At 43.6% G+C, this 15,219-nt stretch overlaps 1 long non-coding RNA gene across 1 annotated transcript; it reads left to right on the forward strand.

Moving 5' to 3' along the window:
* Positions 1–5,269: 5,269 nt before the first annotated feature.
* On the forward strand, positions 5,270–10,602 carry LOC136008354 (uncharacterized). The gene is made up of 2 exons (XR_010610068.1): positions 5,270–5,431; positions 9,980–10,602. It is a non-coding gene; the product is annotated as an uncharacterized LOC136008354 (long non-coding RNA).
* The last annotated feature ends 4,617 nt before the right edge of the window (positions 10,603–15,219 follow it).

Genomic DNA, 15,219 nt, shown 5'->3' on the forward strand with positions numbered 1-15,219 from the left:
CTGGTGCAGCCGTCTGACTACTACCCACTGCTGGTTTTTCAGGTTGGCAGTGACGAAATTATTACGAGGAACGTAAGGGCAATGAAGAGAGACTACAGGGCCCTGGGACGGCTGGTTAAAGGGTCTGGAGCGCAAGTGGTGTTTGCCTCCATACCTGTTGCAAGCGAGGGTGAAGGGATATATAAGAAGACTCTGCAGGTTAATGTATGGCTACGTGACTGGTGCCAAAGGCAGGGGTTTGGGTTTTTCAGTCACGGGCTGCTGTATGGGACACCTGGTTTGCTGGTGACAGGCGGGATACACCAGTCCCAGAGAAAAAAAAGGGTTTTGGGGCAGGAGTTAGCAGGGCTTATTGACAGGGCTTTAAACTAGTTATGAAGGGGGGAGGGGATTTAACTGGGCCTGTTGGGGACAAGCCCAAGAGGAACATGCTAGGGATTGAAGGATGGCGGGCTAAGGAGGACTATCAATCTCTTGTTTCACTTGTGGGAAAGGATAGCTCTTTAGACCCTGTCCCGCAGGGGAAAAAGGGTACTAGGATTGGCTCCCTGAAATGCCTGTACACCAATGCACGCAGCATGGGGAATAAACAGGAGGAGTTAGAAGTCTGTGTGCGGGCTAAAGGTTATGATCTAGTGGCATTTACAGAGACATGGTGGGACAGTTCACATGACTGGAATGTGGTCATGGATGGCTATGTCCTTTTTAGGAAAGATAGGTCAGCAAAGCGAGGTGGTGGAGTTGCTCTTTACGTGAGAGAGCAACTAGAATGTATTGAGTTCTGTCCGGGGTCGGATGAGGAGCAAGTGGAATGTCTGTGGGTACGAATCAAGGGGCTGACTGGCACGGGTGATACAGTTGTGGGGGTCTATTACAGACCTCCTGATCAGGACGAAGGAGTTGATGAGGCTTTCTACAGGCAACTGGAAGTAGCCTCGCGACTATATGCCTTAGTCGTCGTGGGGGACTTTAATTACCCCGATATTTGCTGGAAGACTCACACAGCCAGTCATTCACAGTCTAGGAGGTTCCTCGAGTGCATTGATGATAATTTCTTAATGCAAATGGTGGACGTACCAACTAGGGGAGCAGCGCTGCTAGATTTAGTACTCACCAACAAGGAGGGTTTGGTCGAAGTGGTGACGGTCAATGGCAGCCTTGGCTGCAGTGACCATGAGATGGTGGAGTTTAGGATCCTGTGTGGGAGGAATAGAATACCTAGCAAAGCCACAGTTCTGGATTTCCGAAGGGCCAACTTTGGCCTCTTCAGTCAACTGCTAAGGGAAGTCTCATGGGAAAGTGTACTAGGCGGTAAAGGGGCTCAAGATAGTTGGTTAGCATTCAAGGACCGCTTCTTCCAAGCTCAGGATCGGAGCGTCCCAATGAGTAGGAAGTCAAGTAAGGGATCTAGGAGACCGGCGTGGTTAAACAAGGAGCTGCTGGGCAAACTCAAGTGGAAAAGGAGAATCTATGGATTATGGAAGGAGGGGCTGGCCGCTTGGGAGGAATATAGGACAGTTGTTAGAGGATGTAGGGAGGCAATTAGGACAGCTAAGGCCTCCTTGGAACTCAATCTTGCTAGTCGGGTTAAAGACAATAGAAAGGGCTTCTTCAAATACATAGCAAATAAAACTAAAACAAGAGGCAATATAGGCCCACTGCTGAACGAAGTGGGTACCCTGGAGACAGAGGATATAAAGAAGGCAGAGGTGCTGAATGCCTTCTTTGCCTCTGTCTTTACTCCTGCAGACTCTCCCCGAGGGCCCCGGATTTCTATAGCCCCAGAAGGAGTCAGGACAAAGGAGGAGTTTGCTTTGGTAGATGAGGATTGGGTTAGGGATCAGCTATGCAAACTGGACATCTGTAAATCGATGGGTCCGGATGGAATGCACCCACGGGTGCTGAGGGAGCTGGCGGAGGTCATTGCTAGGCCACTTTCCATCATCTTTGGTAAGTCGTGGGAAACGGGCGAGGTGCCTGAGGATTGGCGGATGGCAAAGGTCACACCAATCTATAAGAAGGGCAAGAAGGAGGACCCGGGTAATTATAGACCGGTCAGCCTTACCTCCATCCCTGGAAAGATGATGGAACAACTTATTCTTGACTCCATCACTAGGCATATCAAGGATGAGGGGGTCATTAAGAACAGCCAACATGGTTTTATGAGGGGGAAGTCATGTATGACCAACCTTATAGCCTTCTATGAGGAAGTGACTAGGTGGAGGGATGATGGTAGAGCGGTAGATGTGGTTTTTCTTGATTTCAGTAAGGCATTTGATACTGTCTCCCACAGCATCCTCATAGATAAGCTAAGGAAGTGTGGGCTTGACGATCAAGTAGTGAGGTGGATCGAGAACTGGTTGAAAGGAAGAAGGCAGAGAGTTGTGGTCAATGGCGCAGAATCTAGCTGGAGGTCTGTGACTAGTGGAGTTCCTCAGGGGTCGGTGCTGGGACCGGTGCTGTTTAATATTTTCATCAATGACCTGGATGAGGGAACTGAGTGCACCCTCAGCAAGTTTGCTGATGACACAAAACTGGGAGGAGTGGCTGACACACCAGAGGACTGTGCTGCCATTCAGCGAGACCTGGACAGGCTGGAGAGTTGGGCGGGGAGAAACTTGATGAAATTTAACAAGGGCAAGTGTAGAGTCTTGCATCTGGGGAAGAACAACCCCATGTATCAGTACAGGTTGGGGGTTGACCTGCTGGAAAGTAGCGAAGGGGAAAGGGACCTGGGGGTCCTGGTGGATAGGAGGATGACCATGAGCCAGCAATGTGCTCTTGTGGCCAAGAAGGCAAATGGCATCTTAGGGTGCATTAGAAAGGGAGTGGTTAGTAGGTCAAGAGAGGTTCTCCTCCCCCTCTACTCAGCCTTGGTGAGGCCGCATCTGGAATATTGCGTCCAGTTCTGGGCCCCTCTGTTCAAGAAGGACAGGGAATTGCTTGAAGGAGTCCAGCGCAGAGCCACAAAGATGATTAAGGGAGTGGAACATCTCCCTTATGAGGAGAGGCTGAGGGAGCTGGGTCTCTTTAGCTTGCAAAAGAGGAGACTGAGGGGTGACCTCATCAATGTTTACAAATATGTAAAGGGTAGGTGTCAGGATGATGGAGCTAGGCTTTTTTCAGTGATATCCAGTGATAGGACAAGGGGCAATGGGTGTAAACTGGAACATAGGAAGTTCCACGTTAACATCAGGAAGAACTTCTTTACTGTAAGAGTGACAGAGCACTGGAACAGGTTGCCCAGGGGGGTTGTGGAGTCTCCTACACTGGAGATATTCAAGGCCCGCCTGGACAAGTTCCTGTGTGATGTACTGTAGGTTACCCTGCTCTTGCAGGGGGGTTGGACTAGATGATCTTTTTAGGTCCCTTCCAACCCTTGGGATTCTGTGATTCTGTGAGAGCATGAGGGACTGAAGTCTTTGATCAGAGTAAGCATTACTTAGCAACAATTAAAAACATCGGTGTTATCAGCATTCTTCTCAGACTAAAGTTGAAAACACAGCACTGCACCAGCTACTAAGTAGAAAAATGACTGCTACAGCTGAACCCAGGACATAACTAATATATTATCATGGAAAATGATGAATTTGCTGGTAGAAGCATTAAACAGTACTCAATCTCATCTCTCTTCATCCCATTGCTTCCTGTAAACTGGTTTAGAAAGTAGGTATTTTCATTTACTTCAAAAGCCCAACTTTTCTTTTACACTGGAAGTGAGTTTAACCAGAAAAATTCAGCCACTCCTCTAGAAAAACAAACAAAAAAGGTCCAAAATCAAACTCTGCATTAAAGTTGCTTTAAATCTCAGTGGCTGAAGCCCAGATTACTGGAGGGCAGAAATGAAGGTAAAGGGCAGACTTTCATAAAAAGGGAAGCAAGCAGCCAGCTGTAACTAGTGTTAGACCCTTCGTATTTTATTCTTCTGAGGTTTGGTATTTAGAGAATGAAAAACAGTAACGCGTGGAGCTGCAATGTGGGAATAAGAAGGGGTCTGGGAGGACTAGTGAGGTGACTGAGGGACAGATATTAACGGGAAGGATAAAATAGGAGTTGGAAAATTATGTACCGCAGAAACAAGGTAATCTTGCTTCCACATATGCAGAAAACCTGTGCTTTGGGTTAATTGAGTAATGATGCAACACTGCAACCGAATAAAGAAAACATTTATATTTTCTTCCTCATTCTGGTTTTGCCACATGGACGGAGGGAAGCAGCTTCTTAAGACCTGGCATCAAAGTTTTCAGTAGAGAATCAAATACGCACTGAAGGTAGGGCCATAGAGACCAAAATCCTCTGTGTAACCACAGAAAGGCTCACACAGGCATCAACAACATAGACTTCCCAAACATCAACATACAGCAATCTTAGAATAAGAGAATCACTCCTTCCAGCCTTTTTTCCATCCTTTCATCCTCCCTCCCTTCCTTCCTTTCTTCCTTCCCTGCACCTACTCACCCACAGTACTAGAAATGGTAGGGTGACCTTTTCTATATCAGAAAACTTTCAGGCTTTTCAGTGAATGTTGCACTGATGGGCTGGAGCTGGCTGTCACCTTTTGGTTTCAAATAAAACATAAACTTTGTTGGGGGTTTTTGAAGACACAGAGTAGTTTGATTTGACTCAGCAAAATCACCCCTTTTTATGAAAGGTCTATTTCGAATTTCTTACAGAGGCAGAGAGGCACTGAATGCGCAACAGGGACAGGATGTCATAGCTCCTGTTCCTCGAGAGCCAGTGCTTTGCCTTGGTCTGTTTCCTGATGAATTGAAGAAAATATTATTTCCTGTCATGTGTTATAAAATAGTCCCCACTTTTGGAGTGAATAAACTGGTAGAGGTCTGAATGGTTCAGTCAGCGTCTTGCTGCTACATATGACTGTCCACCAAAATGTCAAATGGAAATACTTTTCTTCTGTATGATCACTCATATAGGTGTCAGTTATGTACAAGTGGAGGAGGCTTCAGCAAGGAGAGCCACTGAACAGCTGCCATTTCTTTGTGTGCTGTATGTACATTTTTTTCCCTTGAGCTTCTTGGGATTGGTATTTCAACCAGCGTAAGTTATTGCCACCTGGCCTAGCACCAGCTCTGCTGCTCAACTATGAGTCGTAGCAACATACATGGCAGAAATATGTCTTGGGAAAGTCACAGCAGCAACTACATACTCCAGGGGATGTTTATCCGAATGCCTGCAATTTCCATTAGCCCTCCTTCTACCTACATCCTTTCTACTGAAGACACTGCTTTCAGAAAAGACAATACACAAAATGATGTGTGGAAATACTAATTTGCTTATCTCTTTATGTTCCTTCTTTTTTCCTGTATTGAAGGGGACAACATATTTGATTAATAGAAGATGCTAAGATGACTTTTGCAAATACATCTGTCATCATCCTGCTGACCCAAGATGTGGAATGAAGGTGAATAAGGTGAAGATGTTTAGATTCATGTGTTGGGTTTTTGAAGTTCTTCAGGTTTGGAAAAACTGCATGTCTTTTACCTCTGGCTTTTCAAGCATGTTTTCTGGGCACTGAATCTCTGGAAACACTTCCAGGAAAAGGGATCTTGGGGTCCAGCTGCCACAGCATATTTCTGAAAGCATTTTTATTCTAGTAACTTTTGTCTTTGTTATTTCTTTCCTACAGTGATATTTTATGTTCAGCCCTGCAGACAACCTGGTGCCATTAAGCCACATCCATCCTATTGTTCTGCAGTGCTTCCAATTTGCATGGAAAATTATTCATGTTAATAACTCTCCATTGTTCATGTCTTATCTTCCTAAGTCATGTCAGAGAGCTACACATTACAAATGCTGCTGTCAAAAGGCTTCTGTACATTTCATAGCATGAAGTGACTTGTCTTCCATGAATTCCAATGAATTCAAGGCTTTTAGGGACTTACATAAAACCAGACAGAATTCTTAAGATTTTCTTAGCTTCTCCTCAGGTCATGTTGTTCACCTTGGCCTTTGCTAGCCATCTCTGACCCAAATATTTCTGCCTATGCCACTGCTGAGACTTGTCGTGTTTCAGAGGGAGACCACTTGTCATTCTGCATGGCGATGGAAGGTGTTCAGCTCACAGTGCAAGGGAAGGGTCCTTTCTCAGCTGACGTCCAGTGAAGGTACTGATTACAGGTATCACTTGAATTCAGCAAACACTATCTGTCCTACCTTTGCATTTGCTGCAAAGGGGTTTGCCTGTTTTGCAGACCAATGGGATAACTGCTGGTCTTGTGAAGATACCAAGGCTTTTAGGTTCATTGCCATTTTTCCCCATTTGTATCCATAAGATAGTACTCTGGGGAAAAAAAAAAAAAAGGTTTTTAGCAGTTAGGTTCATGGACATGTTTTTCTAATCTTCAAAAACTGCTGACATGCTCATTTAAGAAACAGGTTAATGTTTGTTGGGTATAATCTGAACTACAGGAGCAACACTAATATAAGATGCAATGTGCTTGTACACAACTGCAGAAAATTGTAACATGTTTTTAGAGTACAAGGGAGTGCTTAAAAAAACATCAAAGCATCTTTTCAGTTGCTGTTTAAAACCACTCTTGTTTCTCAGTTTTTAAACACTATCACTCAGCACTGGTTTTGCTTCCTAATGTTGATTTGCTTTCAGCTGAGCTTTTGTTTCACAAACTTTGTGAAACACACCTGCTTAAACACTTTGGCAATATGGAGCAAATCTGAAAATGGCTCAGTATCTATTATTTCATAACTGAAACCCAGTCAGGTTTCTTTTGTATTTTAGTATGATACTGTAAGCCACACAGGAAACCTACCTTCATTTCTATAGTGACATATTCTAGAATATTTGGTCAGATATTATCAACTATATAATATATTAAAATTACTCAGTGTTGGCACCACTCCTAAATACAAGCCCATTGACATGCAGTATAGCTCTACTTGGATATTAAGAGAGTATAAAATGAGTTTCATTTTCTGCCAGATGACAAATAAAGTAACCATCAAGCAGGTGAAATAATACTAATAAAATGAAAGAAGACAGTATGAAATTTCCGGAAATAGCATCTTTCTTTATTTACAAAAAGATTGGGTCAGGTGAATCTTTTATGACAAATGTGCTCCTGTTCCTACTGAAATCAATGACAAAGTTTTATTGACTTCACTGGCAGCATAAGCTGTTCCTGTTAGGCAGTAAAAATATAAACCCTGACTGTGCCTTCATGGACATCAGTAGAAGGTTGCATTAACCCTACCCAAATCGAATTAGCGTTTGACTATTGCATTCCATCCAGGTGGGTCTGACTCCTTCTGAACAAAGTAGAATTGTTCGCAATGAAGAGACAAAAGTATTTCTGCTTACAGACCCATGTGCAAAGACATGAGTTAATGAAACAAAACTCAGTAAATCTACTGATAAGCAGACCACTCAGCCTGTATCATCAGCATCACCAGATGTATTTCAGTGGAAGCAGTGCTCTGGCAGACTACACAATTTTCTCAGGTTAAGGGGAAGCTTAGACATCAGGAAGTCTAAAAACTCACTGGTCTCAGAGGCAAACACATCCCCTTGCTCCCCACCCTTCTCCTCAGTACAGTTTCCCCCAGCATTTGCATAATGGCATTTTTCAGAAACCTTTTCACAGGATTCCCAAGCCTCAAAAGGCTCATTAAAAAGCCTTAGTTTGAAGGAAGGTCCTTTTATGAATTATTAACTGGTTAGGGGATGAAAAGCGAAGGTGGGAACTACTGATCATTTTTCACAATTAAAGGAAGTTGCAAGAGGAAGGCAGGGGAAGGAGACTGTTCCAGGTCCTGCATTGTCCAACACATTGACAAATGGGCTGGAAGAGATGGTGGATAGCCAAGGTGGCTGATGATACAAAGTTGTTTCCAATAGTCAAAATCAAAAGCTGCCTGAGAAGGTAGCACAGGGATCTCACATTATCAATTGACTGGGCAGCAAAATGGCAGAGAAAATACATAGCTAATAAATACAAAACAGTGCATTTGAGAAAAATATAGCCCTAATCAATGCAACCGGTTCTGAATGAACAGTTGTCACTCAAGGAGAGTTCTTGGCATCACTGTAAATGTTAACATAAAAACACCAGCTTAACATTCAGACCAGGGACTGGGTGTGCCCTTGGCTCACAAACCTGACCTTCTGGTTGCCAGAAACTGGAAAATAAAAAAGGGGAAGGAACCCTTTGTACTCACCCTGTCTCCCATAGATGTCCACTACTTGCCACTGTTGTGAGAAGATGTGAAGCTATATGGATCTTTGCTATGACCTAGAACAGGTGCTCTTACATCCTCAGGTAAAATGAACTGTCCAAGATAGTAGATCTAACCTGCAGTCACAAAGGAAAGTGAAACTATAGAGAAGCGTACAACCTGAGAACCAATGTCTCAAGTTGTGTATGTAACCAAGTTCCAGACAAAGGACCAAAGGATCAGAAAAACAAAAAAAAAGCCTCAGAAGAAACCACAAGGAGACCTGAACTAACCCCTGACAGGTTAGACGCCTGCTAGGTGCTGCTGGTGCTTTAGCAATGGGGATGACTGAGACTTCAAATAAATAATCACAATAAAACATCAGAGGAACACCTAAAAAGCTCAGAGACAGATGTGAGCAATATGTCCTGCAACTGCAAGGTGTCCAGTAGGTACAGAGACATACTTCAGCCTAGTGAACAGAGTGTATACAAGTGTCTACATGGTACAACCCAGTTGCCAGCTGGACTTAAACCATGACAAGGAAGGCAGTTATCAGCAATTCCAGTAGTTCTTCCCTTGGACAGAGACACTTGTTGAAAAGAAGATCAATAAACTGTCAACCTGAAAGCAAAAGAGACTCATCGCACACTAGTAATTCTTCTCTTCTGTGACATAAATTTACTGATCACTGTTGTACTGGACAAGGCATATGGCATATTATGATGTCTGAAAATGTCTTTAGTGTAATGACCCTGAATTTACACCCTGTGCAGTGGACCACAGGTTTACATATCAACATCAGATGTTAATCTGTACTTAACCAGGCCTTATCAGTGGAATAGTTTGCCAGCAGTTGATACTTTGCTCAGCAGACACAGTGCTCAGCAGATGATGCTAGAAGAATAGAAATTTGCAGAAGTATGGGGAGACAGATAAAGAAAGGAACAATAGAATTTGAAGTCCTGGCATTGTTACTACTTCCTGAGCCTGAGATGGTTCACATCCCCAGAGGTACTAAACAGCTGCTGAGAACAGTTGCTATCATACTGATCCAGAATGTCTCAGGTGACCATATACCTAGAGAGAAAACGCATTTTTTTATTATAATTTGCAGAAGGCAGTCAGGCAAGGAACACTGGGTCTGCTGCTTAACCTGAGAACATCTTAATCGTTTATACTGATACACCCAAACAGGCCTGTCTCTTGCCTACGAGTGGGCTTTGGGCTCTGCTCCCCACTCATCTCCCATTCTCAGCTGCCCCACAGAACACTCACAGAGAGCACCCTTTAGTGTCCTGGGTGTGCAGAATCACAGATGCACTGGAGACGTCCTGCCAGACTTTCTAGGTAAGCAGGTAGCTTGGAAGCAACTTTGGAGGGGCACTGCTCCCATGATCAGGTAGGTAATTACAACAGGCCAAAATAACCAAACCAAGTGAAAACTCTGCAAGAAAAAGCAAATTGCTAACTCTGGGTGACAGTATTGTTGTATCAGGAGTGAGCCACCAGAACAAGCAACGATGCCAGGGCTTCAAGAGTAACTGAGTGTACTTGGAGAATATAGTGAATGTGTTGGAAATGTAAGTATTTGGACTGCGGTTTTCATAAGCAGTATTTAAGGGCTACTATCTTACATCTTGGCCAAGAAAATAAAATACGTAATCAAGAACTGTGGCTTTAACAGTTTTCAGTTTTCCAAACACAGGACATTAAGACATATCCCTTTAAGCAGAAGCTATTGGGAAAATGTCATCAAAATAAAGATCTGTACCCGTTGTTTTGACAGGAGGCAGGCAGTGATTACCGAAAACCACAGTCTATGCTGAGTACCATGATGGTGAAAGGATGGCGAACTACCTCTTGGCTCTGACCACACCTTCTTCTGCATAGAAGCTGATTCAAAGATTCTGCTGGCTTTGGTGAGTCACATCCTAATGGCTCTCAGCTGGTAGCTTAGCATCTCAGTGATGTTCACCAAGTTCCAATGTGAACTTCAAAACTGACCTCTTTCTACTCTGAAGAATTTTCATGGACCATGTAAGCAAAGTCCAATGGATACTATGGTCTACGGGGTCCTGCAGAGAGATGTTGGGAAGGCTGTGCCCCTTTAGGGACATGAACTGGGTACGTACATGAACTGGAAGAGAGGTTAAGTTATTGTAACATTAATTTTCCATTTGAGGACACTCCGACATGTGCCCAGAGAAACGAATACATAGCTAGCTTATCAAGCGAACGCATCTGGATATTTTCCCTCACACTCAGCAATGGACTATTCTTAGTAACTAATAATACACATGTGCCTTGCAGCATGCTTTCTGATAGCCTTGTTTCTATTCCTTAGGGATCTAATATTCTACTGTATTTCCAAAGAAACATGGATTAAAAGAGAATATATTTCCAAAGTAATCTGGATTAAAAGAGAATATCTTACTCTTTTTATAATGTGGCTGTTTCTTACAGTGAAAAATCAACAGAGCTGCTGCTAGGACCAACTTCTTTCTTATATATGCATGGGAGGTAAAGGTGTTGGGTTGACCTGGTAATACATGCAAGTCAAAGCAGTACAAATTAAGGGTTAGAACTGACTGCTATAAATGTTAAAGAAATGATGTAGTTTTTAACCACTTAGAGATTAAAATCAGAATTTTCATGGTGTACTATTTTTTCTATCTCTATTTTCTAAACATTTAAACCAAGCACCCCAAGGCAATCCCAGTATCTGCACTTCATTTGCAATCCATCGTGTGTTTTAAGGTGGATTCTTATAAGCCTTAAGTACATGCAAACAAAGGTAGCTGTTGGCAGGTTCAGAGACACAGAAGTGCAGTAATTTGGTACACAGTTGCCATGGCAGCTAACCTACATCTAAATTGTCCTATACACTTTTCTCAGCCATTCTCTAAGCATTGTTCATACTGTCTGAGTTGTCGGTTCTTTTTTTTTTGGAGACCTGCCTTCTGCCAAACCCTCCTTTGTGCCACTTTGGAGTATCATCTGCTGGCTCAGTCCTTTTACCACAGTGTACTCCATATCCTGTTTGTATTACCTATTAGTGGAAGGAGGAGGAAGGAGTATGAGGCAGAAGCAGGTGATGGTCTTCCAGCTACTCATAGCTTGTTGAAAGCTGGATTTTGCTTAAGTAAACCACAGCGGTAACTCCCTTCAGTTTCAGGACTTATAGCTTGCTGCAACACCACTGATTTTGACAAAGTTACTGCAGATTCAGTGACATAATAAAAACCAAATTTGTCTTTAAGACTGAATTTATCAAATGATGAATGAATTCTGCTCTGTGGATATGTGGCAGTAAGTCAGGGGGCTAACTCTTCTGTCCAGAAAACAGGCTTTGATGTGCTTTAGCAATGCTAATTACGAAGTAGAAATATTAAAAGAAAGGGCAGTTAGTCCTCCAAGCTCTTTCCCTTCCATTGACCTCCCTCTGAGCACAGACAGAAAACAAGCCTAGTGCTATTTATGAACAGGTTTCATTATTTATTTCTGGTGAAAAAATTCCCTTCTGTCAAATTGCTCTGTTTCAGAGGAAAACCATCCCACTGGCTATTTCTGACCAAACATCCTTTTTATCTCCCTTCTTGCCTCCTCTGAGAACTAAGTTGTGACGCCGCTTCAGGGGAACCCAGCCCAGGTCTTATCAGTTCCTGACAGATCACGGGTAGCCAACATGCCCTCTGCCTATGGTGGAATGTGAGCTCAGGGTTTACAGAAAGTGAGATCAGAAGATAAGAAGCAGAGAGTATTTACTTACTTATGTTTAAGTGAGTAAGCTCAGTGTACTGCCAAAGCAGAAGTTCTGTCTAATTTTTAACAAGGTTCAGTTTTGGTATCAGTTTGACTGTTTGTTAGTTTACAGGCAATTGCCTAGAAGATGATTGACGCTGCTGACGACTTGCCATTGCCAAATACATCTGTGTGTAAAGTCAAGAAGTGGGGATTACTCAATTTATCATCCTCATATCACAAGAAGTAGAAAGATCCACAAATTTGGAGGACTACAGGCCATGCTAAAGTGAACTCTTTTCAGGGATACTGAAATCTATGAGATTCACCAAGAGCTTTTGCTCTTATTTTCTGTGTTCACTTATTCAGTCTATCCATCCATCAGACTATTTATTCAAGCTATCCAGGACAGCTTGCTTTTTAAAATGGAGTTCCAAAATACTAGAAACAGTGCAGATGCTAAGCACAGGGAATAGGGTCTTGAGAAATGACAATGAATAAACACTTTATGATAATTCAGGCTTGATGAAAATCTGCCCCCATAAATGCATTATGTGGTAGTTTATTAAACAACAGGTAAAGAACTAAAACAATCAGGTTTTAGAATAACTGTCAAGAGAGGTATGGCAACAGTATCAGGATTCCCCTGTGAATAGACATGTGGAGAGGAAAAGGATATACTATACGTCATGGTAAAAGCTTAAGAGAGAAGTGGATTTCCTCCCACTGCTTTTTCATATCAGTACGTTACTCTCTCCCACTCTAATTTTGGTCTCTCGCTGTAAAATGCTGCCTGCATACAATAACATTCTAATAAGGGAAACCACTGCTGGCTGAAGTAGGCATCCTGAAGTGAGCCACGAAACTTGAAAATAAAACAGAATCAGGGTTCCCATTCAGAATGGGAATGCATAACACTTCCCATTCAGAAAAAAATGTCAGATACCAAGTTAGATAGACTTGTTTCCATTTGTATTTCCTAATATAACAATTTCACATGGATTGTTGTACTTGTGCACGGGACTTTTTAGGGCTTTGTGCAAAGGTCAGAAATACTGTTATTTGCATTTTACAGATACAGAAGCTGAGTTATGGGGAAGAGAATTGCTGAGTCCAGATTTCCAGCTTATTGACTGGAAGGCCTTCCAATTATATGATCCTCATAGCACAACACAGATCCCTGCAGTTATCAGGGATATTATTTGTTGTTTACCCTTTTTTTTCTCACAAAAAAAAGAAACTACTTGCCAAAGTTGCTGACAAGGAATTCTATCACTTTGGGGGCATGATGTGTTTAGTAGTTATTACTGCAAGCCATGATTCATACCATTTGGATCTCAGTTCTATTTTGCAAAGCATGAGAATAAAGTAAATTACATTCTGGAGAGCTTTGCCAATGAAATATTAAAGCCAGCATCTGTGATCAAGCTCACTGCTATGCTTTTCAGCAGTACTGAGGGGGAAGGGAGAAATGCAGTACATTAAGTTGGAAGAGTTATCCTTTGTGGCCTTGCAGAGAGACTGCTATAATGGTTTTGAGGCTGATGATGGCATCATACAGCCCCCAAACGCTGTGAAGCCTCAGTAGGGATAGGTTCAGGAATAGTTAAAAAACAGAATTAGTGTCTCACTGGTGTTCCCCTGTTCTGCTGTGTGCTGAGGCAGGGCCAGGCACACTGCTAGGTCTGAGAGGCTGGGGATAGGGGGAGTCATAAAATGAAGCTGAGGTCAGAATCCTAAGCGATCTAGGTTGAAACGTGTACTGGCTTCCACTGGCACGGCTCCATGCCCTAGTATGCAGAAAGCAGCAGGGGCTGGCTCACATTGAGCCTCCCCTAACCTGGGTTAAGCTATAGCTTGGCAGTGCTCCCAGGGCCACCCAGTTCAGATAGAGCAGAAGCAGCCTAGCCTCACCAGTCCGTGCTTCTTGCTTGCCTCTTACAACCCCAGAACAAGATAACCCAGCAAATCTCTTGCTAGCTCCCTGCCTCCTCACTAGCCAGGCCTGTCCTGCCTCAGCTGCCCTGGGCTGCACTCCTCAAGCAGCCTTGCTCTTAGGCATGTTCCCTTCTCCAGAAATTCAAGCAGCTGTGGTGATGCCATGGCTGTTTCAAGGCAAGAGTTTTTCAGCCTTCTAGGCAGCTAGTCTGATGGCTTAACTTATGTTGGTTTACAAGCATAAGTTGTTTACAAGTTGCTGGCTTCTGTGGGAGCAGCACTAGTTTTTGAGGATGTAGCAATCTAATGGCAAGCCACTGCTGAGGTCCATGTGTGCTGGTCTGACCCCATGGGAAGTAGGCTGGCATCCCCAGCTTTCTATGATCTTTATTCTCTGCATGAGTTTGGCGCTGGGTCAGACAGGTGTTCAGGGTTGCTTAAGGAAGGGGCACAGAGGTGCTGTTAGGGTAGTGGGGAGGATGGCCTCTTTGGCAACAGATGATGTTTGATTGCAACTGGAGGTTGTAAGATTGTTCCCTTAGAGTTTGCTTATACTGGCAATCACTGCCTCTATGCAAGAGTCCCACCGCCACCCACCTATCATTTCAAAGTTCATCCATCAGTTATTTGATACCTGTCAGCATTACTCTGTTCTCCATCTTTCACCCTTCCACTGCCTACCCTGGGCTGCAAATGCCCCTGACCTGCCCAGTCCTACTGAAGTGTGCTCAACAAATGACATCTGACATCTTATTTCATGCACATTTCACGCTGATGCACATACAAATGCATAGGGAACCTGATGGTGGCTACAACAGCACCATCATTTTGCACTTGAGCCACTAAGAATGTCAGATATTATGTAGTAATAGCCTGTGCCTGGATATTTAAACTATGTGTGACTCTTAGGGCCTTGCCTGCATTTCTTATCACATTAACTCTTTGTGGTAAATTTCCTTCACCAACCACCATTATCGCCCAATCATCATGCCTCCCTGAAACACATCCCCGTGGCTAAGGGGATACGGCTGTAACATGTCACGTTTAGCTGTGCTAACATGGAGCAAAGTGCGGGTTTGGAGGGACCAAGCGTGCCTTTGAAGCCATGCCTGCCAAAATACTGCCATGAGCGGCTTTCCCTGCTTGAGTGTTGGACCAGGTGACCTCCAGAGGCCCCTCCCCACCTCAGCCAACCTGATTCTGCAATGTTTGCTTCAGACTATTTGCTTTCTCCTCTCTGTTCGTCTCACTTAGGGACACGAATGTCCTGCGTGCTGGCCCACCACACCTGTAGCGTGGCTGGGCTCAAACAGCAGGAGACCCATGGCAGGAGTGTACTGTGACAGG

This window comes from Lathamus discolor, chromosome 2, assembly GCF_037157495.1.
Source record: "Lathamus discolor isolate bLatDis1 chromosome 2, bLatDis1.hap1, whole genome shotgun sequence".
NCBI lineage: Eukaryota > Metazoa > Chordata > Aves > Psittaciformes > Psittacidae > Lathamus > Lathamus discolor.